This window comes from Erigeron canadensis, chromosome 5, assembly GCF_010389155.1.
Source record: "Erigeron canadensis isolate Cc75 chromosome 5, C_canadensis_v1, whole genome shotgun sequence".
Taxonomy (NCBI): Eukaryota; Viridiplantae; Streptophyta; class Magnoliopsida; order Asterales; family Asteraceae; genus Erigeron; species Erigeron canadensis.
This window is the reverse complement of record NC_057765.1, coordinates 22,432,399-22,453,461: the sequence shown is the minus strand read 5'-3', so window position 1 is coordinate 22,453,461 and position 21,063 is coordinate 22,432,399. Positions and strand designations below refer to the sequence as shown.

Below are 21,063 nucleotides of genomic sequence, written 5' to 3'. Positions count from 1 at the left end.
CATTTGGTACAGACAAGCAATTCTTTCTGTTTCCAAGATTTGTGATGATCATAATTCATCACTATGCAGCTGATTTGCCATTTGACGGTCCTACGTTCAATTTAGGTCGTCTTACTTATAAGGCATTTGTTGAAAGTTTGAAGCACTTGTCGGGTGGAAATGTTCCGATACATGTTGATAATCCACCTCTGTTCGGACATTTGCTTAATCCTAACTATGTTGCACCCAGACAAGGTTGGGAGGATGAAGAACCCGTTGCTGTTGCTGCTGGTGGTGATGATCAGGCTCAGGATGATCCTCATGAAGAACGAGCTGATCAGTTTGAGGGAGTTAATGATGTTCCTCTGTATGCTGGTGATTTGGAGCATGATTCTCATATGGATGCTCTCATGGAGGATATCGATGATACTACAAATCTTGTACCACCATCTACTGGAGTTTCTACTTCTACCTCTGCTCAAGTTGATGTTGATGTAGGTCCTTCTGAAGTCCCGGTTAATGTTGTTGAGGATTCAGAAGATGAAGAAGAGGAAGAAAGATTGCCAAAGCGAAGAAGAAGACATGCAAGATCTCAAGCTGAAGTTGATAGAGAGTTTGCTGCTTTTCTAAAGCCATGGAGAGGTCTCATGCACCTATTGTTGGTGATCCTCCATTAGTTGCTGCTTTAAGAGCTTCAGTTTCTGATATTCCTGCTTCTGTGTCTGCTCCTTCTGCTGCTGGTGTTGTTGTTGGGGAGAGAAGGCCGAGACCAAAGTTTATCATTCGAGGAATTGGTTCTCGCGTACAAGTTGTCACTGAGGCTACAACTGTTACGATTCCTGCTGCTCCGGAGTCTACAGTTCGTCAAGAGCCAGAGCCGACACTTGTTGCTCCTAGGCCTTCGTCTGCTCCTATTCAGGCGACAGTTCCTGTTTCTACTGTCATGGGACGTCTGTTGGCTCCTCTGCAAAGACCACAGATGCCTCCCACAGGAACTTCCAGTGCTCGTATGCCTTCATTTGAAGCTACGATGCCACCTCAGGCCTCTACATCTGATGTTGCTTCTACTTCACGTCCACCTGTACCTGTTCAAGTGCAGATGAGTCGTTTATTTTCAGAGAAGAAGATGTTGGAGATGAGGGTTACAGCTTTGGAGAGTCAGCTAAAGCTCTAGGCTGCTAAGCATCAGGAAGAGATGGACATGATGACTGCTCTTGTTCATTCTCTTGGATCTAGACTTGACCAATTCTCGGCTCAAGGGGGAAATAAAGATGGTTGTAAGGATGATGAGCGAGCAAAGAAGACTAGAGATGACGATCATGATGATCAAGATCGAACTCAAGATCCAAATCAACAACAAACAGATGGTGAGCCAGAGAATAGAGGTCAAGATCAAGATGCTGATGATGCTGCTATGGATACAGAGACTGCAGATGTTCAGGGGGAGTCATCAAGACAAAGAGAGTCAGAGATTGCTGGTACAGCTGGTGCTAGTACTTCTGGGACTCAAGATAAAGGCAAAGCTGTGATGACGGCTCCAGATGCAGATCCTGATGATCCAGATAACAATGATGATGAGGAAGATTCCAATTCAGGTAACTCCGATTCTAATTCTGATAGAATAGAAAGGGAGATTCGAGAAAAGATAGTGAATGATCCTCATAATCATATAGATAAAGAAAATCTTAGCAAAGGAAAATCTACTTAGGATAGTGAGTCAACTAAGACTGATTGTACTACCAATGCCTCTACAAAGTCAGATTTGCACCCTTTAATTGTGCATAGACTAGAAAAGAGATTGGGATATGATCCACAAGCTCATATGAGAGCAAGAGCAGAGATTATGGATTATGATAACTATTATGATCTAGGATCACTTAGGGATCAAATGAAAGAACAGTCAGGGTTAACTCATACATCTTCAGAGTCAGAGTCAGATTCGGATTATAAACCTTAGTGCTAATGATTTTTATTTTTGTTTTTGTAATAATTATAAGATAAATATGAATGTATGTGTTACATTATATTTATGATTTAATATTATTGTTGTAAGTTAAAATAGATAAAGATTATAAGATAAATATTGATGTAATTGTTGCATTATATTTATGATATAGTATTATTTATTTTAATTTTTTTTATGTATTTATACTATTTATTATGTCTTGACTTATGATTTATGTTCTTTATCATTGTATATGTAAATCGTTTGAATTGCAGATAAGCTTCAAACAATAGGTGCATTGGACGATCTTGATGCTGAAGAATATCTAGAAAGTATCGATGATGAAGATTTGGAAGAAGGAGAGTTCATTACTTCGGAAGCTGATAAAAGAAGGTTGCTTGAGACACCTTATGACTTTGATCGTGTCTTTAATGAAGATGAAGTCATTCAAGTTGAACCAATAGTTGAAGTAGAACATCTCAATCTTAATCCAATCAGAGATAGTCCAGATGAACCTAAGAATGTTGCAAGGTTGAGGTTTGCGGTATATGCAAATATAGTTGATGAAGGACATGATAATATTTTTGATCTATACTGGAATATAGATGCTACACGAGAGGTTGACCTTGGAAGATTTAATATACCTCCGGTGGAGCAAGATCATGAGTTTATTGTTAATAGACTAATTCCAGGTTATAGAGGACATACTGGTTTGATGATACGTGATACGTATAAACCATCAATGTTTTGGGAGTTTATCTCAGACAAGGATGCACCCAAATACTTCTTAGTGATACAAAGTTGGTTATATGATCACAGAATCAAATTGTTTATTATCAAGAGAAAGGAGGGTTGCCAGTACATGTCAATAAGTCAAAGACACTTCCACTCTCTCAGTGATTCTGACATGATAGATTTGGGAAGACATTGGTTCGTTAATCTTCAGAGCAATGGAATGCAGATTTCTACTGGAATAGATTCAGAGATGAAAGAATTGGGTATTTCAGTGATAGAGGTCTAAAGCCAGAAGAAAGGTTGATAAAGCCAACACCTTTGAAGAAGATTAAGAATTCAGATGGCACATTTCGGTTTGTTCAGAAAAGGATTAAATGTGTTAAGAAGGTTCCCGCTATCAGATAGGATCAAGATATGCTGACAGAGATGACATTTTGGAAGATAGATATCAAGCCAGGCGAAGCACAGATGTTTGTTGATGATTCAAAGAAACAGATGTTGCTACACATGTATGATCCAATGCAGATTGTCAATTTGTCAAGAGGTGATCAAAGAAGACTTTTGGATACACCTTGTTTAGCAGTGGATTTTTGGAGAGTAGAGGAAACACGCTATCGCAAAATTCTCGCACATTGTTTGCAAGAGAGAATTCATGCGAATAGCACCAGACTTTTATTCAATGGATAGCTTTGATGTTCAAGTTTTGAAGACTTTAAAGAGATCTAGTTGAAATCGTCAAGGGGGAGTCTGTAGATGCAGATTCGTTGTGACAATCGCAACATAAATTTGATTATCGTTTATGTTTTTAGAAACTTGTGTGTAATCATTTAAATAAGAACTTGTGTTGATATTTAATGATTACGTTTGAACTTCAATATTATATCTGTTTGTGTTTTGTATTGTGTTTGTGTGTTATATATTGTTTTGCAGGTACAAGAACATAGGATCAAGGTTTATAAGTGTCGAGAACACTTAAACGGTGATTGGATGTTATGTACGAGTCAAACAAAGTCAAACAAAGAACAATGGGTCGTCCCTCGTGCTGACGTCATCAGCATGAAGGATCAGCCTCATGCTGACGTCAGGACGAGGCAGATCGGTTGATTATTGTTTCAGGCCTAATACGTAATTAAGGCCTAAGCCCACACGATCCAATACGTAACTAGTATAAATACAAGATCTAATCTACGAAATTAGGTTAATGATTTACGAATTCTTGATAGCTATTCACGAATTTGCGAGCTAAGGTTATTTGTTCCTTCGTGTGTTCTTCTACACGAACCACAAGCCTTGTGCATCTTCTTGGGATTCCGCACTCTTGACATAACGAATCGCATCTTATTACGATCCACGCAACAATAGGGCACCTTACACAAGTATGTCCTAGGGGCGTCTTTGTATACCTAGCCTACCTAAAGCTTCCAATTTGGGATAGGTTGTCAGAAAGTTCGCTACATGGGTCTCATAGAAAATCACGGGGTCCTTATAAATAATGCAATGCAAAAGCAAATAAGTTAAATCACAAAGTAATTAATTTTTGTTATCTAAAAAGTGTCTCATGATTTGTTTAAGGATGCTTTTGAATATATATTGAATATTTGTTATCTTAGTGCTTGTATCGATTACGGAAGTATATCTGAATGTGGGTCACATAAGTTCACAAACTATTCAGTGGCATATTAGGCTACCCGGGTTACATGGTGACTGTCCTTGGCCAGAGTATGTCGAAAGTGTCACAACTCAAAGGAAACTGGAAGTACCGAGTGTTTAAAATGACAAATATACCAGTAATCATGGTTGAGTCACTGTTCATAACTAATAATAAGAGAATTATTTCTCACTTGCAGACTTATGTAAATGCTAATCTAATCTAATCTGCAAAAACATAGAATTTCTTGTAAATAAATAAAGTAGTTTAGTTTTTATTTAAGTTTTTATTTTATTTTATTTTTATTTTTTTATTTTTGTTTATGTAATAAGTGTCAGTTTGTGTGTCAAACTAGTTCTTCTTGCACGAGAGATTTGATAAGCATCTAATGATTCTGTAGAAAGTTATATGATTCTTAGTAAATTATATGAGTCTTGTTGCTTATGGTAAGTATGTTTAAAAGATGGATTTTCTAATTAATACATAAGTTGTTTAATTTAGAAAATGAAATCGATTTGAAATTGAAAAGTCAAAATGTTTTTGAATGTGTTTCAAGTAAATTTTTGAAATTTCAATTGTTTTGGGTTGATAAGCATGCTTGACAAAGATTGGACTTGCCTTAGATCTTGTAGTGATTGCTAGGTTAAGATTTTGATTGTTTTGCATATTTATGATATTTTATTGTTTTTGTTGCATTGATGAAGTTTGTTAAGTGTGCAGGTTACAGATATTGTTAGAACCAGTTTCGTCCAAACTAGACAGTCTCCAGTTGCATCTGGAGACCAGAAGATTTGTCCAGAAATATATTGAAGTCGAGTTGCAACGTATAGTTTATGCAACTGAAGACTTCCTCCAGTTGAGATTTGATCAGAACTGAAGAAATTCCAATTGACGTCAAAGACAACAAATGGAAGATAGAGAATGACAATGGTAGCGAAGCCCAGTTGGCATTCTACTCAGATCGAAACTGGAGAATATCAGTTTAAAGCCTTTACAATGTTTTACACTGTTTACGAGGAAGACCTTTTTGCTTTATGCAGCTTTATACAGACAATATCATTTGTCTATGATTAAAGTACAAAAGTGCATAAAGTAGGTTAGATAAAGTAATGTCTTGACTTACCTTATCAAGCATTTCAAAGGAACTCACTTAGTTTCCTTAAATGCTGTCAACCATATTTATACGACAAAGTTGGATTCTAAATGCCAACTTTGTCTATAAATAGAGGTCTTTGCACAACAAGAATATAACTGTGCATATTCAGACTTTTGCAATATTCTTGGTGTACTTGTGCAATATTCTCTTAATCGTAAAAGGGAACACTTCCCAACTTTAAGTGTTTCGATTGTTAAAAGAGAATTTCCTAGTATAGATCATTTGTATTTCATAGGTTGTTAGGATATTTACATTTATGTATTATCTTGGTTCCGCAACAACCTTGTATTTTTTTTAGTACCAATAAATAAAATACATTTGAAAATTACAACTTGGTTTCACCATTTTATTTTAGTATACTTACTTTTAGCATTGTCTTTCTCTTTGTCACCTACTAAGTAATCTATTCAACGACTTGGTATACAATCACCGTAACTGGTTGTCTCCAGTTCAGTGTTTATATTGCAAAGAACTCTCACCATTGACATAGAGGTGTCTTCAGTTAGTACCATCTCTTGAGTTGGGACTTATAAGTGGTATCAGAGCAGAAGGCTAACATAATTGCCTAGATCTGCTAAGATGTCTACTACTGAAGGTGAGAATGGTCCTGGAAATGATGAAAACACTAATGTTAACAATACCATACCTAATCAAAATGCTAATATCAATCCTCCTCCACCTCCTCCCAATGCCCCAAACCATGTCCATGTACATTACTCAAATACTCCTGTTCCCAAATTTGATGGGAATGGTGAAACATTTGGGACATGGAAGGCCAGAATGCTGCTGCATTTTGGTGGGATTGAAAGGTATATGTTAAAAATCCTTAAGGATGGACCCTATATACCCATGTCTCTTGGGGTAAGTCCTCTTCTTGATCCAACTGGAAGAAGAGGGTCTAGAGAAAAACCAGAAGACCACTGGTCAGATGAGGATCGCAGACTGGTAGATTTGGATACCAGACTGAAAAACATGATTTTTGCTGCTGTTCCTAAAGACTTAATTCCAACACTTGTGTTGTTTCCCAGTGCCAAGGCAATGTGGGATGAATTAGTCATTCAGTTTGAAGGGGGTGATGACACCATTGTCACTAGAAAGGTTGCTCTGAACAAGAAGTATGAATCCTTCTTTGCTTTACCCAATGAAAGTCTAACTGGTACTTACACCAGATTCACTAGTCTTATCAATCAGTTAAGAGGGTTGGGTATTGAAAAAGACAAAGACATTCTTCTTGAGAAATTCTGTGATGTTCTTCCATCCAAATGGGAAAACATGATTCTTGTCCTAAGACAAGGTAAAACCCTGCACAGTCACACTCTTGCATCTCTCTATGGAGCCTTTAGATTCACAGAGGATAACAATGTTGCAAGACTTGTGGCTGAACAGGAGATGTTAAGCAACTTGCTGTACTCTGGGTTAACCACTGAGACCAGTGTTGGTTGTGATGAAACTGACGATGATGACCTGGTAGCCATGATTGCCAAAACCTTTAATAGGTTTAAGCACAAATCTAATCGATTTAATGGTTCCAACAATGCTTCCAGCTCCAACTCTCTGGACAAGGCCAATCTTACCTGCTATAAGTGTGGAAAGAAAGGTCATTTTATGAAGGATTGCAGGTCTAGTCAAATGAACAATCAATCTGGCCCCCTTATCCCAACTTACAATGTGCCTGATGATAAATATAAAGCTAAATATAAGAAGCTTAAGGCACAAATTGCCCTCTTGTCCCTTGAAAAGGAAAAAGAAAAGAATAAATGCATGATGGCAACCACAAAAGGGAAGTGGGAACTCTCTGATGATTCATCTGATGATGAAGAAGAGATTAGGGATATGTGTTTTATGGCGCTTGAAGATCAACAGCAACATCTGGTGAAAGATGATGTCATTGCAGGAAGATGGGTGGACATCATTCTAAAAAAGGTATGTGATTACGACAAGCAGGATGACCCTGAATTGAAACTGGACATTGCTGAATCACTCAATGGGGATTTATTGTTTGTTGAAACTGTAAGAACTGATAGTGAAAGATATCTGGAAACAATTTTAACTGAATTGAACAATGTAAAACCCAGTTGAATGACTTGCAGAGTGTCCAGTTGGCTTTAAAAGAATCAGTTTTGAAAATTGAAGCATTAAAACTTGAAAATCAAAGTTTAAAATCTAATCTTGAGAAAGAAAAAAAGATTATCAAGTCCTGAGTTAATGCATCTGAGAAGAATTATGATGCTTTTTCAAGAACAATTGATGCCCAAAAGAATGCATGAAAATCTGGAGATCTTCAAATGGCAGCTGCCATACCAGATCTCCATGCATTACCTTCATCTCTTCAGGTTGAAACACCTTATGATCAACCTAAGAATTTCAAAACTGAATCTGTTAAAATCACCACAGTTGAGGTTAAAACTGGAGCCAATCAGGCTAAAGCTCCACTTAAAAAGGTTGTTTGTGAAAAGCCTTTACCTCAAAAGTCAAATTATGGGGTCACGAAAAATCTGCCCTTTTTGTATCTCCAAAAAGTGTTCTTCAAGGGTATAATACTTCATCTCTTTACTAGTTTAATCTTGTTCTTGTTTTTATTAAAAATGTTTTATCAAAAGTTCATGTTTTCCTTATGTTTTCTTTTGAATATACACTTGATGAGGGCAAAGTTGATAGGATCTTTCTTTCCATGCTCATGCATGTTGAATCCATGAAGAAAGATTCAAGGATTCAACTAGTTTAAAGACCCAAAAGTGTAGATATATATTATATAGCTTTTGATATGGTTTTTCTTGTGAAAGATGGTCATATTAATATATATTATGAAGAAATATTTTCTAAAAAATTTGGTAAAAATATGTATTTGATGTTATATTGTTAGATCCATAAAAGTTTGTATCAAAAAGTGTTGATGTGTGTTGATAGTTTATAAAGTAACTTTTTATATAAAAAGATGAACATATTTTATATAATATTTGTACATATATTTCTGGAATATTTCATAAAAATATGTTTTCATGTTGATGGATTTGAGATGGATAAAGATTTATGTTAAGAAGTATTGATTTAAGTGCATACATGTTAGATTTAAGAAGGTTGGATTGTTATTTGGATTATGAGATGGTTAGAGACTTGTATTAACTAGAAAATATGTTAATCTTAGTGAATATAATCTGGAAAAATTTATAAAAATATCAAGTATGCAAGTTTGAATCAAAACAAGGCAAAATATGCTTGAAATCGCAAATCGAAAACATGCAAAAATGCATTTTGAGAACACACATGCACCATAATCTTTTGAGCATGAAAATATGATGAACCTACTGGAAATATTTCATATCAAATGTATAAAATGCAAGTCACTTGATGTATGGCAAAAATTAGCTCAAAAATCACCTTTTCGGGTCAATAAATCACTAACCGAAAGCACAAAATTAAACATATCACACCACCACCACCATCACGACTTGAACCACCAAAATATGATGAACTTACTGTAGTATTTGAGTTAATAATGAAAATCCATTTTGAAGTACCTTTATAGCTTAAGAAATGAGGCTAAAATCATTATTTCGGTAAACGATTTTTAATTATAAAGTCCTCAATTTAAGCAAGACACAAGAGAGGTTGAATTGATATGAATTTTTATTGATTTGAGTTGCCAAAAAGGCCTGGAATTTTCGGACTAAAGCTCTTGTGGTGATTTGTAAAAATTTCTATGATTTAATGAATTAAAATGATAATTAAAAGATATATAAATTAATTAATAAATTATATAAATCTTGAATCTGATCAAAAATACTTAACCAATGATAAAAGTGACCAAAACCTACTGGGGAAAAATAATTACAAGTAAGGGAACAAGAACTATACAATTTAAAAGCAAATTATTAAGTAAAAGTCACTAATTAATCATTATTATCAAATAAATAGAAATAATGCACAGATAAATAAAAAAAATCAAAATATTACAAATAAAAAGGCTTATAAGTCAGTAGATAATCCATCTATAATTATCTATGAATTTTAGAGATAATTTAAGGACTTAAAAATAATTATAAGGAATTATTTAATTAATAAATCAATAAAATAAATAAATAAATAATTAAATAATTTTAAATTAAATAAATAATTATAAATCAGTAAAATATGTCAACATTAATATTATAAGAACACAAATGTCAAATATGGTTATTAAACAAAGTATGCGATGGAAAATATATATAAAACAAAGTTAAACTACCGAAATTCCAATAACCGAACAAAATCGTATAAATGGCCTACACTACCAAATGTCTTCAAACTAAATGAGGTGAACAACATAATGTACTTGAATTCCATAATTAAACAACAACCAAAGATGGGCAAGTCTACTAGCATACATCTCATGATCTAGTTTACTAGTCATGCAACACACACTTACGTTGTGTATATTTTAAATACCATGGTTTAGGCTTGCTCGAGGGACGACACCACTAGACGTACTTCACGCATCTGATCAGCCCCTTTTCATACTCCAATCAAGTGAGTCATAGCCCCCTTTCAAACTATTTTATGTGTTTAACTATCGGGGTGAAAAGCATGATATATAAATGAAAATTGCCTTTATATATACAGATATATATGAAATGATTTTTGATAATATGTTAGGTCCAGTTTTTACTGGACTAGCTCCAGACTTGAAGACTGGAGTAATCCTGAAGATTTGTCCAGAAATTATGGAAGTCCAGTAAGCGTCTACTTGTACAGGAAAACTGGAGTCCTCCAGATTTGCTTATTGAACTTCACTCCAGTCCAGATCTACTCCACTGAAGAACATTCTCACTGAAGACAAAGTCTGAAGTTTGAAGAAGAAGACTGACATATGGCGGAGCCCACTGGCAGACTTACCAGATCAACAACTGGAGTCCTTGTCAGTGTTTTAGACCTTACAAGTCTGAACACTGATTACGAGGAATTGACTTTATGCCTTTACACACTTTTACCCGGATATCTCTTTTGTCCCTTGTAAAGGTTTTACACGCGTGTAAAGGTGGTTGGCTAAAAGGTGACAAGTCACTATCAAATTTGACTTTATCCTTGTACTTTTAGTATTGCATTTAAAGAAAATACCAAAGTTCCTTAAATGCTCCCAACCATATTTGTACGGCAAAATAATCACTGTAGAGATTATTTTTCCTATAAATACTAAGTCATTTTCCTCTTTCAAATTACTTTTTGCAATTTGGTGAACTTGTCTAAATACTCTCGATCCAAACAGTTATACTTCACAACTTTAAGTATTTCGATCAAGGAGATTATTTAGCAAGTATAGATCACTTGTAATTCATAAGGTTGTTTCGATATTTACTTTGGTATTATCTAGGTTCCGCAACAACCTTGTATTTTGTTTATACATCAATAAATAAAATACACATTGAAAATTACTTTCGTGTTCCACCTCATTTAACTTGCTTATTTTTGCTTAAGTCTTGTATTTACTTATTTATATTCTTACATTTATATTTACGTAAATACTAGTCCTTATCTAGTGCATACTTGACTTGTTGTATTTTACACTCGTGGGTTAAACCATCGGTGAGGGAACTGTCAGATTTGATTGCTGAAGCTCTAAGTTCAGATTTAAATTTTGTGGAAACTGTCAGATTTGATAGCTTAAATGGTATTGAAACTGATTCCTCAGAAAACTTTGTTTTAAAATCTAAACTAAAAGAACTTCAAGATATTGAACTGGCATTTCAAGCCCAGGTGTTGGTAACTGAACAACTTTCTCAAGAAAAAGAGGAATTAGAAAGAGTTTTAGAAAGTGAAAAACAAGTCATAAAATCTTGGCTTGAAACCAAAAAACCCTATGATGCAGCAGTGAATCAATATCCATCACAAAAACGTGCATTTCAAGATGGAAACATTCATGCTATTGCCTTAATTCCTGTACTTGATAAATTGCCAGAGAAGGCCCGACCAGAACAACCACACCCAAAGCATGTATAATTCCAGCTGATATCCAAGTGGTTAATACTGGAGTACCCTAGATGACTGCTCCAGTGAAAAAGAAAGTCAAAAATTCTTTGCCACAGACTGCTTCCAAAAATCCCCAGATTAAAAGGAAGATTCCCAGTCCTCCTTCTAAGCCGAAAATCCAGTCATCTGGAAAGGCTAAGGAGTCATCTGAAAATGAAATTTTGTTAAGATTGGAAAGCCAGTTTCAACTACTAGCTCGTCAAGTTCAAAGTTGTAATGCAAGACTGAACAACTTTGAGGGTACTTCATCTAGCCCAAAACAAATTTCAAAACCATTTTCCAAGAAAAATAAAAATGTATCTTCCAAAGAGAAAAAGAAAAAGGTTTCTGAACTATCTGTTCCAATAATTTTTGATAAACCCAATGTTGAAAAATGTGAACTCGATCAGATACCAACAGGGGTCCACAAGGCTGGATCCAGAGAACCCATCAGTCGATGGTTTCCCAAATCTAACTAACTAATCTGGTGGGTATGCAGGGCGATCGAAAGAAGTATATTTGGTATCTTGACAGCGCTGCTGGCAGGACTATGACTGGATGTAAGACCCTGCTGGAGGAGTTCACCATTTCTGATGGACCCTCCATTACTTTTGGGAATGATGGTTGTGGAAAGACTGAAGGGTATGGTGTTTTGAATAATGGACAAGTCAAGTTCAGACAGGTGGCTTATGTTAATGGTTTGAAATATAACCTAATAAGTGTGAGCCAACTGTGTGATGATGGCTACCAGGTGTTGTTTAATATCTCTCAGGGCATCGTATTTAACAAAGATTGGAAGGTAGTATTGATTGCTCCCAGAAAAGGGAATGTGTATGTAATGAATATGGAAAGCTCAATTTCAGAGCAATGTTTCTATACAAAGGCTGATGAAGACACAAACTGGTTATGGCACAAAAGGTTATCCCATTTAAATTTCAAAAGTATTAACAAGTTGTCCAGAAAACAATTTGCAAATGGAATACCTTCAGTTTCTTTCATTAAGGAAAGGCCATGTCCAGGATGTGAAAAGGGAAAGCAGAAGCGAGCCAGTTTTAAGAAGACCAAGCAGAATTTTAGCATAACTAAACCTCTTCATATGCTTCATATGGACCTCTTTGGTCCAGTGAACGTTCAGACACTTGCTGGTAAAAGATATACCCTGGTAATTGTTGATAAATATACCAGATACTCTTGGGTTATCTTTTTAAGGTCTAAAGGTGATGCTGCTGCTAAAATCATCAGTCACATCAAACAAATTGAACTCAAACACAAGCATAAAGTGTCTCAGCTAAGAAGTGATAATGGAACAGAATTCCAGAATGCAACTCTGGAGAAATTTTGTGCTGACACTGGCATCTCTCAGAATTTCTCATCAGCTCGTACGCCAGAACAAAATGGTGTTGTAGAAAGGAAGAATCGTACACTGATAGAAGCTACCAGGAGTATGCTTGCTGAATCTGGTCTCCCAACCAGTTATTGGGCTTAGGCAATTGCAACTACTTGCCACACCCAGAACCGATCAGTTTATGTTAAAAGACACAAGAAGACTGCATATGAAATGCTCAGAAAAAGGAAGCCAAATATTGGCTATTTCCATGTTTTTGGATGTCCATTTTACATCCTGAACGATTCAAGTCAGTTAGGCAAATTCGATGCCAAAGCTGATGAAGGATTTTTCTTGGGCTATTCAGAAATTCGAAAAGCCTTCAGAGTCTACAACAAAAGACTGAAGAAAGTTCATGAGTCAATTCATGTCACATTCGATGAATCCAATGAAGCAATCAATAAAAACCCAATTCTTGATTTAACCCCAGTAATTCCAATTGTCTTCGATAAATCTGATCCTATCAACTACAATAAAGATTTATCTGAAGAAGTTTCCAGTCATCCTGATCTGGACCCTGTTCAAAAGGTTGTACCACCCAGTAGTACCTTGTTCTATCCTTCAGTAAGCTTCAAACTACCCTCTGAAGTTACCATTGGATCAGATATTCGTACTACTCCCCCAGTAGCAGTTCTCCAGAACTCTGAATCTCTCCAGGATACTGATCCAGTACTCCAGGAAATGCCACAAAATGATGAATTTTATGATGCAAATCGTAATCTTACAGATTCAGATGAAGATGTGGAAATTGTCTGGCAAGACGCTCTACCTGATGCAACTCCAGAGGGAAATCAATCGAATCCGTGCACTGATGTTATTGTTCATAATCCTGGTCATTACTCTAAGAGGACAAGAGCTCATCCAATTGATCAGATAATTGGTAATCCCACTAGAGGGGTTCAGACCAGAAGTGCCTCCAGTGATCAATGCTTATATGTCAGCTTCTTATCACTGATAGAACCGAAGAAGATTGACGAGGCAATGGAAGATGCAAACTGGGTTATTGCTATGCAAGAAGAACTTAAACAAGGTATGGAATCTGGTGCCCTTTCCTGCTGGAAAGAAAGAACCTATTGGCACCAGATGGGTTTTCAGAAACAAGGTTGATGAAGATGGGCATGTGATTAGAAACAAAGCCAGATTGGTTGCCCAGGGGTATGTTTAATCTGGAGAATATTTTGATGAATCATTTGCTCCAGTGGCTAGACTCGAAGCTATCAGAATGTTTTTAGCATTTGCTGCTCATCACAAGTTCAGAGTCTACCAGATGGATGTAAAAAGTGCATTTTTGAATGGAACACTTGAAGAAGAAGTGTATGTCAAGTAACCACCAGGCTTTATCAATGAAAAACATCCTCACTGGGTGTATCGTCTGGACAAAGCACTTTATGGTCTCAGACAAGCCCCAAGAGCCTGGTATGACACTCTGACTAAACACTTACTGGCACATGGTTTTAAGAGAGGTGCAATTGACAATACCTTATTCATTCTTCGAGAAAAAGGTAATATTCTGCTGGTACAAATTTATGTTGATGATATTATTTTTTGTTCTATTGATGAAAATATGTGCAAGAAATTTTCAAAAATAATGTCAAAAGAATACGAAATGAGTTTAATGGGTGAATTAACATATTTCTTAGGTCTTCAAGTTAAACAAACCAGTGATGATATTTTTATTAATCAAGAGAAATATGTTAGAGATATATTAAAGAAATTTGATATGAATTCTTCCCAAACTAAATCAACTCTAATTTCTGCACCACTAAACTTAAATTCAAATCCTGATGGTAAGCCAGTGAACATCACTACCTATAGAGGAATGATTGGTTCATTGATGTATTTGACTACCAGTAGACCAGATATAATGTTTGCAACATGTTTATGTGCCAGATAGCAGGCTAACCCAAAAGAATCTCATATGCTTGGTGTAAAGCGCATACTGAAGTACCTCAAAGGTGTTCCAAGTTTGGGCCTTTGGTATCCCAAAGGTTCAGGCTTAGATTTAATGGGTTATTCAGATTCAGATCATGCAGGTTGTAAGATAGACAGGAAATCCACTACTGGTGGATGTCATTTCCTTGGTGGCAAACTGGTAAGCTGGACCAGTAAGAAGCAAACTTTAGTTTCACTCTCTACTGCTGAAGCTGAATATGTATTTGCAGCCAGTTGTTGTGCTCAGATACTCTGGATGAAGAACCAGTTACTTGATTATGGTCTTAAGTATACAAAATCTCCTATTTTCTGTGATAATACCAGTGCCATTGCTATCTCAAACAATCCAGTCATGCACTCCAAAACTAAGCACATCGATCTCAGGTATCATTTTATTCATGATCATGTTATGAAAGGTGACGTAGAAATTCATTTCATCCCTACCGACAAACAACTCGCTGACATTTTTACTAAACCTCTGGATGAGAAAACTTTTCGTTATCTTGTTGGTGAGTTGGGAATGTTGAACCCATAAATCTGGAACCTATGTTATGAACGCCTTTGTGACACTGACGGGGTTCTATGATTCCAGATTTATAAATCTATACCAGTAAAGCTATCGAACGCCTTTGTGATACTATCTTTGCACTGATAGATTTATAGACCACCATTCCAGGGGGAAAGACTCAGACCACATTTTTTTTTATCTAAGTTTTAGGGGGAATTTATTAATTTATTTTTCTCACTGGACAAATTTTTCTAAAAATGTTTCTAGTACCTTGTAAATGTGTCTCTCTCATTAATACTAGACAAGTTGATGTGCATGTTTGAAGTAACTTCAGTTTCTTTGTAAATGTGTCCCTTTCATTTGTTTATATTAGTTGATGTGCGTGTTTGAGGATTACCAGAATGGTCAAATCTGGGTAGTTACTGGAGTGTCCCTTCAGTATACCATTAATGCATATTCTACTGGACTAATCCACCAGTGAAACTGGAGTGACTAGTCATCCTCCAGATGCATTAAATTGAGTCTTGGTTCGTCAGTCATAACAATTTCAATACTTGGTCTTTGTGTTGCCACGTAAGCAACATTTTCGTTAGCGGGAAACTATCTTTATCCTACGTGGCGTAGATTGTTTTCTAATAAAATGATGGTTATAATCTGGAGGTTGATATTCCTGAAGCTATGATGAATAATTTTAGAAGGGAAGTTGTTGAACATAATGATGAAAATATTGCTAATGAACAAAATGCTGAAATAGTTCCTCAAGAAACTCAAGAGGTTCCTAATCCAGAGCAGTCTTCCCTCTCTATTCCATCAACCATCTCTTCTAGACCAAGAATTGGGCTCAGAAGACTTAGAAGAAGGGGAAATTTGGTCATTCCCAATAATACTGAAGCCAACCATCCAGATTCCTCCCAACTGGTGTCACTGGAGCCTCACCTCTAGTAATTCCAATTCCACACTCTACTGCTGGAGACATTATGAATCTGGATGGATCCTTGATTGTGGAGCAAGTTGAGCCACAAGTGAATGAATGTGTACAGGTGAATGTTGAGGGGCAGGAAGCCCAGATTGATTTAAACAGAAGTGTAGGTGAGCAACTGGCAGAAGAAATGCCAGATTTTGAAATGAAGTCTCCTATTTCTGATCAAGACTTCGATGAAGATATGGATTTCCTTCGTGATGATGACTTAAACATTGAAAGATCTCCCAGTTACATCACCAGTGCAGTTTTTGAAGAATTAAATACAACAGTTTCACCACCACCATCCTCTCCAATCCAAAATGAAAATCAAGCACCACCAGAATCATCAACTCAAACACCACCTCTAACAAATCCCCCTTCTCCACAAAATGCTGAACAAATTTCTGAACCATTGGTGGAACTGGAGACTGTCAACCAGAATGAAGAAATTACAAGGGTTGAAGCTCCAGTATCTCAAGCCACCAGATTGACTCCTCCAGGTGATCTTTCCACCAGTTTTCCAACCGAGGTCCAAGACCTTTTCACTAAGGTGGCGGACCTGGAAAGATCCCTCCAGACTTCTTCACAGGTAGTTTCTGACTTTAAAACCTCACTTTCAAATAATATGAGGTCAGAAATGCTTGTCTTTGCTGGTAATAAGAAGGTAGTTTTTGAGAAGCTGGATGAACTGGTACTGGCCACAAATAACAATTCTGAGAAAATTCAAGTGGCAGTCCAAGGATTGGAAGAAACGTTGGTCAGATCAGTGCAAACTGCCATTCAGACAAGTGTTGCTAGTCCCTTGTCCAGTTTGACTGATGAAGTTCAGAAGTTGGTGACCAGAGTTGAAAATATGGAGAGAAGGCCAACACTTGACCAGAATTCAGTTGTTAGCAGCATTAGTGATGAGGTCACCAGAAAATTTAGAGCTAACATGCTGAAGGAAGTTACCGAAGAAATCTCTGGGTCAGTGTTGAGGACTATTTTGGATAGTTTATTGCCACAAGTTGAAAAAATAATAAAAGATGAAATGCCAAAGGACTTGGTCTCTGAAGTCCAAACTCTTCGAAGAGACTTTGAGCAGTGAAAAACCTCTATGGCTATCATGACCCCTGAATGTAAAACCTTTGGGTCCTCTGATAGGAACAAACTGGAGGATGTGTGGAATGCCCTCAAGTCTAGGACTGGTGGTCATTCCAAGGGGGAAAGCAGTTTGAAGGTTGGTATTGATGACATTACCAAGACAAAAGAAGAAATGATGAAGAAAGCACTTGGCACTGAAGCCATTGCTCAGGCATGTATGGAAAAAGCAACTGGTACTGATGCCAGTGTGTAGAATGAAGAAGAGGATGCCAGTACTGAAGCTGGTGAGTCAGAACCTCAGTTTGAGGACTTCCCAGATTTGGCTACACTCAAAAAGCAAAGAAAGCCTCATGTCATTTCTGGTGAAGATACTGAAGTAGTTGAAGAAACGGATATTACTGCCTCCTTGCCTAATGCTGATGAAGAAAGATCAAGGAAACTTCAGCAAGAGTGCATATTAATTGACATCTGGAAACAAAACCTGAAGAATGACTGGGAAGCACATAAGATGGATATGGCACAAAGAGGAACACTGGATGCTTTCAATTTTGGCCGTCTTAGTGTGCACATTGATGTGTATAGATATATGAAGAATGATCCCAGAGTCATTAAGTGTCTGGAAGTGATGGATGATGTTCGCCTGCGTTCTGTATACGCTCAAGATGAGCAGATGTATGATGCTGAAACTTATGAGGTGAGTATACTTGAACTGATTGCTGCCAGGAAGGATGAGTTGATTGAGCTTCAGAGAAAAGCAAAAAGGAATGCTCTGGCCTTGGAAATTGAATACAGGAAAAAGATGAAGGGTGTATCCAAGCCACCAAGGAGAACAAAGGCAGAGAGAGATTCTGATCTAAGCAACTTCATTCCTCTGGATGTGTCCAGGAGCATAAGCAGGACTCAATTACAAAGAGTTGCAAATTCACAAGGCATTTCAGAGAAACTGAAGAAGAAGTAAGACTGGCAAAGGTAAGGCAGGAATACAATGAAAGAATGCACTATAGAGCCGATGCCAGGAAAATCATTGCTGCAGAGATTAGATTGGCCACAGACCATGAAGCCTACTCAAAATTCTATGTAAAACTGACAAGGGAAGAAAACTTCACTGATGAAAGAAAAAGTACGTCAGTAAGGGCATTTGGGTGGTCTGAACTCAGAGAAATTGGCTTATACTTCAAGGAAAATCCTCAGCTTATTTCTGTTGATGTGAGGTATTTCATGAAAAGGATTGAGAAGGAGCATGGTAGGATTATGATGATGGAAGTCACTCTAGGAATGAGGAAACCAGAAGACTCTCCAAGCTTTAAGAGGAAGGCTACTGAAGAAGCTAGTGGAAGTGCTCCAAAGAGACAAGCCTGACTCTTTATTTTTCTCATTTTACTTGTTGTATGTAAATATAATTGTAACTTATTTCAAAAGATGTAATGTCATTAATGTTGCAATTTATTTTCACAAGTATATGATCAAATTAAGTCTAAGATAGAACAAAAAGATGAAACTGGAAACACTGATGATCTATAAGGTATCTTCCAGTAACAAAATTTAGACTTAGTCAAATTTCTCAAGTGTTTTTCAAGCATATAATTGTATAGATAAAAGCTTGAAAAACCTTGCATAATTTCTAAACAAATAGGGGGAATTTGTTAGATCCAGTTTTTACTGGACTAGCTCCAGACTTGAAGACTGGAGTAATCCTGAAGATTTGTCTAGAAATTATGGAAGTCCAGTAAACGTCTACTTGTACAGGAAATTTGGAGTCCTCCAGATTTGCTTATTGAACTTCACTCCAGTCCAGATCTACTCCACTGAAGAACATTCTCACTGAAGACAAAGTCTGAAGTTTGAAGAAGAAGACTGACATATGGCGGAGCCCACTGGCAGACTTACCAAATCAACAACTGGAGTCCTTGTCAGTGTTCTAGACCTTACAAGTCTGAACACTGATTACGAGGAATTGACTTTATGCCTTTACACGCTTTTACCCGGATATCTCTTTTGTCCTTGTAAAGGTTTTACACGCGTGTAAAGGTGGTTGGCTAAAAGGTGACAAGTCACTATCAAATGTGACTTTATCCTTGAACTTTTTGTATTGCATAAAATACCAAAGTTCCTTAAATGCTCCCAACCATATTTGTACGGCAAAATAATCACTGTAGAGATTATTTTGCCTATAAATACTAAGTCAGATTCCTCTTTTAAATTACTTTTTGCAATTTGGTGAACTTGTCTAAATACTCTCGATCCAAACAGTTATACTTCACAACTTTAAGTATTTCGATCAAGGAGATTATTTAGCAAGTATAGATCACTTGTAATTTATAAGGTTGTTTAGATATTTACGTTGGTATTATCTAGGTTCCGCAACAACCTTGTATTTTGTTTATACATCAATAAATAAAATACACATTGAAAATTACTTTCGTGTTCCACCTCATTTAACTTGCTTATTTATTGCTTAAGTCTTGTATTTACTTATTTATATTCTTGCATTTATATTTACGTAAATACTAGTCCTTATCTAGTGCATACTTGACTTGTTATATTTTACACTCGTGGGTTAAACCATCGGTGAGGGACTATACATAATATGATTATGAAATGAAATTATTTCGTATGTTCAATGTGATAAATGTTTCATGATGAGCTTGAGTTCTGTCAACCCGTTTTCTTTCGGTACACTACTATTTACTCCGAAAGTGGAGGCCTATAGTTAGAGAGTTGCGCAACTAGGTTTCGTCCACCCACCCATAAGTGTAACGGTGGAAGGTTGGTTTCCTTCGTGACAACCACAGTGGTGCTCTAGCTACCTTAAATTTGAATGGTCGTCTCCATGGCACGACCCTATTATTATTAATACGGCACTTGATTGACAGCTTGTGCTATGAAAGGAGTTATATATATATTGTTGGACTTGATAAAATGGTAGTAGTAGTGGCTCAAGCATTTACTCATCAAAGTTTACTTGAATTATGCCCATGTGGCTAAATGATATGGATATTAATATGTTGGTTATTATAAGTTGAACATACGCTTTAGAATTGATTATTTGAAAGAATACTTGGAAATTTTGGGACTCATTATCCTTGAATATGGTTTGTATATATATATGTGTTGTTAGTTAAAACCTATGAACTCACTCAACTCTCGTAGTTGACACTTTTTCTTCATGCTTTTCAGGTTTAGAGCAGTAAGTTAGCTTCATGGACCGCCTCTTGGATGTTGTGTGTGTAGATGCAGATTCGGTGTGACAATCGCAACATAGATTTGATTATTGTTTACGTTTTTAGGAACTTGTTTGTAATCATTTAAATAAGAACTTGTGTTGATATTTAATGATTATGTTTAAACTTCAATATTATATCTGTTTATGTTTTGTATTGTGTTTGTGTTTTATATATTGTTTTGCAGGTACAAGAACATAGAATCAAGGTTTATAAGTGTCGTAGAACACTTAAACGGTGATTAGATGTTATGTACGAGTCAAACAAAGTCAAACAAAGAACTAAAGGTCGTCCCTCGTGCTGACGTCATCAGTGTGAAGGATGAACCTTGTGTTGACGTCAGCACGAGGCAGAACGATTAGTTATTGTTTCGGGCCTAATACGTAATTAAGGCCTAAGACCACACGATCCAATACTTAACTAGTATAGATACAAGACCAAATCTACGATATTAGGTTAATGATTTACGAATTCTTGAGAGTTATTCACGAATTAACGATCTAAGGTTATTTGTTCCTTCGTGTGATCT

At 36.3% G+C, this 21,063-nt stretch overlaps 1 long non-coding RNA gene across 1 annotated transcript; it reads left to right on the top strand.

The window, feature by feature from the left end:
- The first annotated feature begins 7,976 nt into the window (after positions 1-7,976).
- LOC122599082 lies at positions 7,977-20,540 on the top strand. Its single transcript, XR_006323860.1, has 3 exons — positions 7,977-7,995; positions 9,899-9,969; positions 20,491-20,540. It is a non-coding gene; the product is annotated as an uncharacterized LOC122599082 (long non-coding RNA).
- Positions 20,541-21,063: the final 523 nt, after the last annotated feature.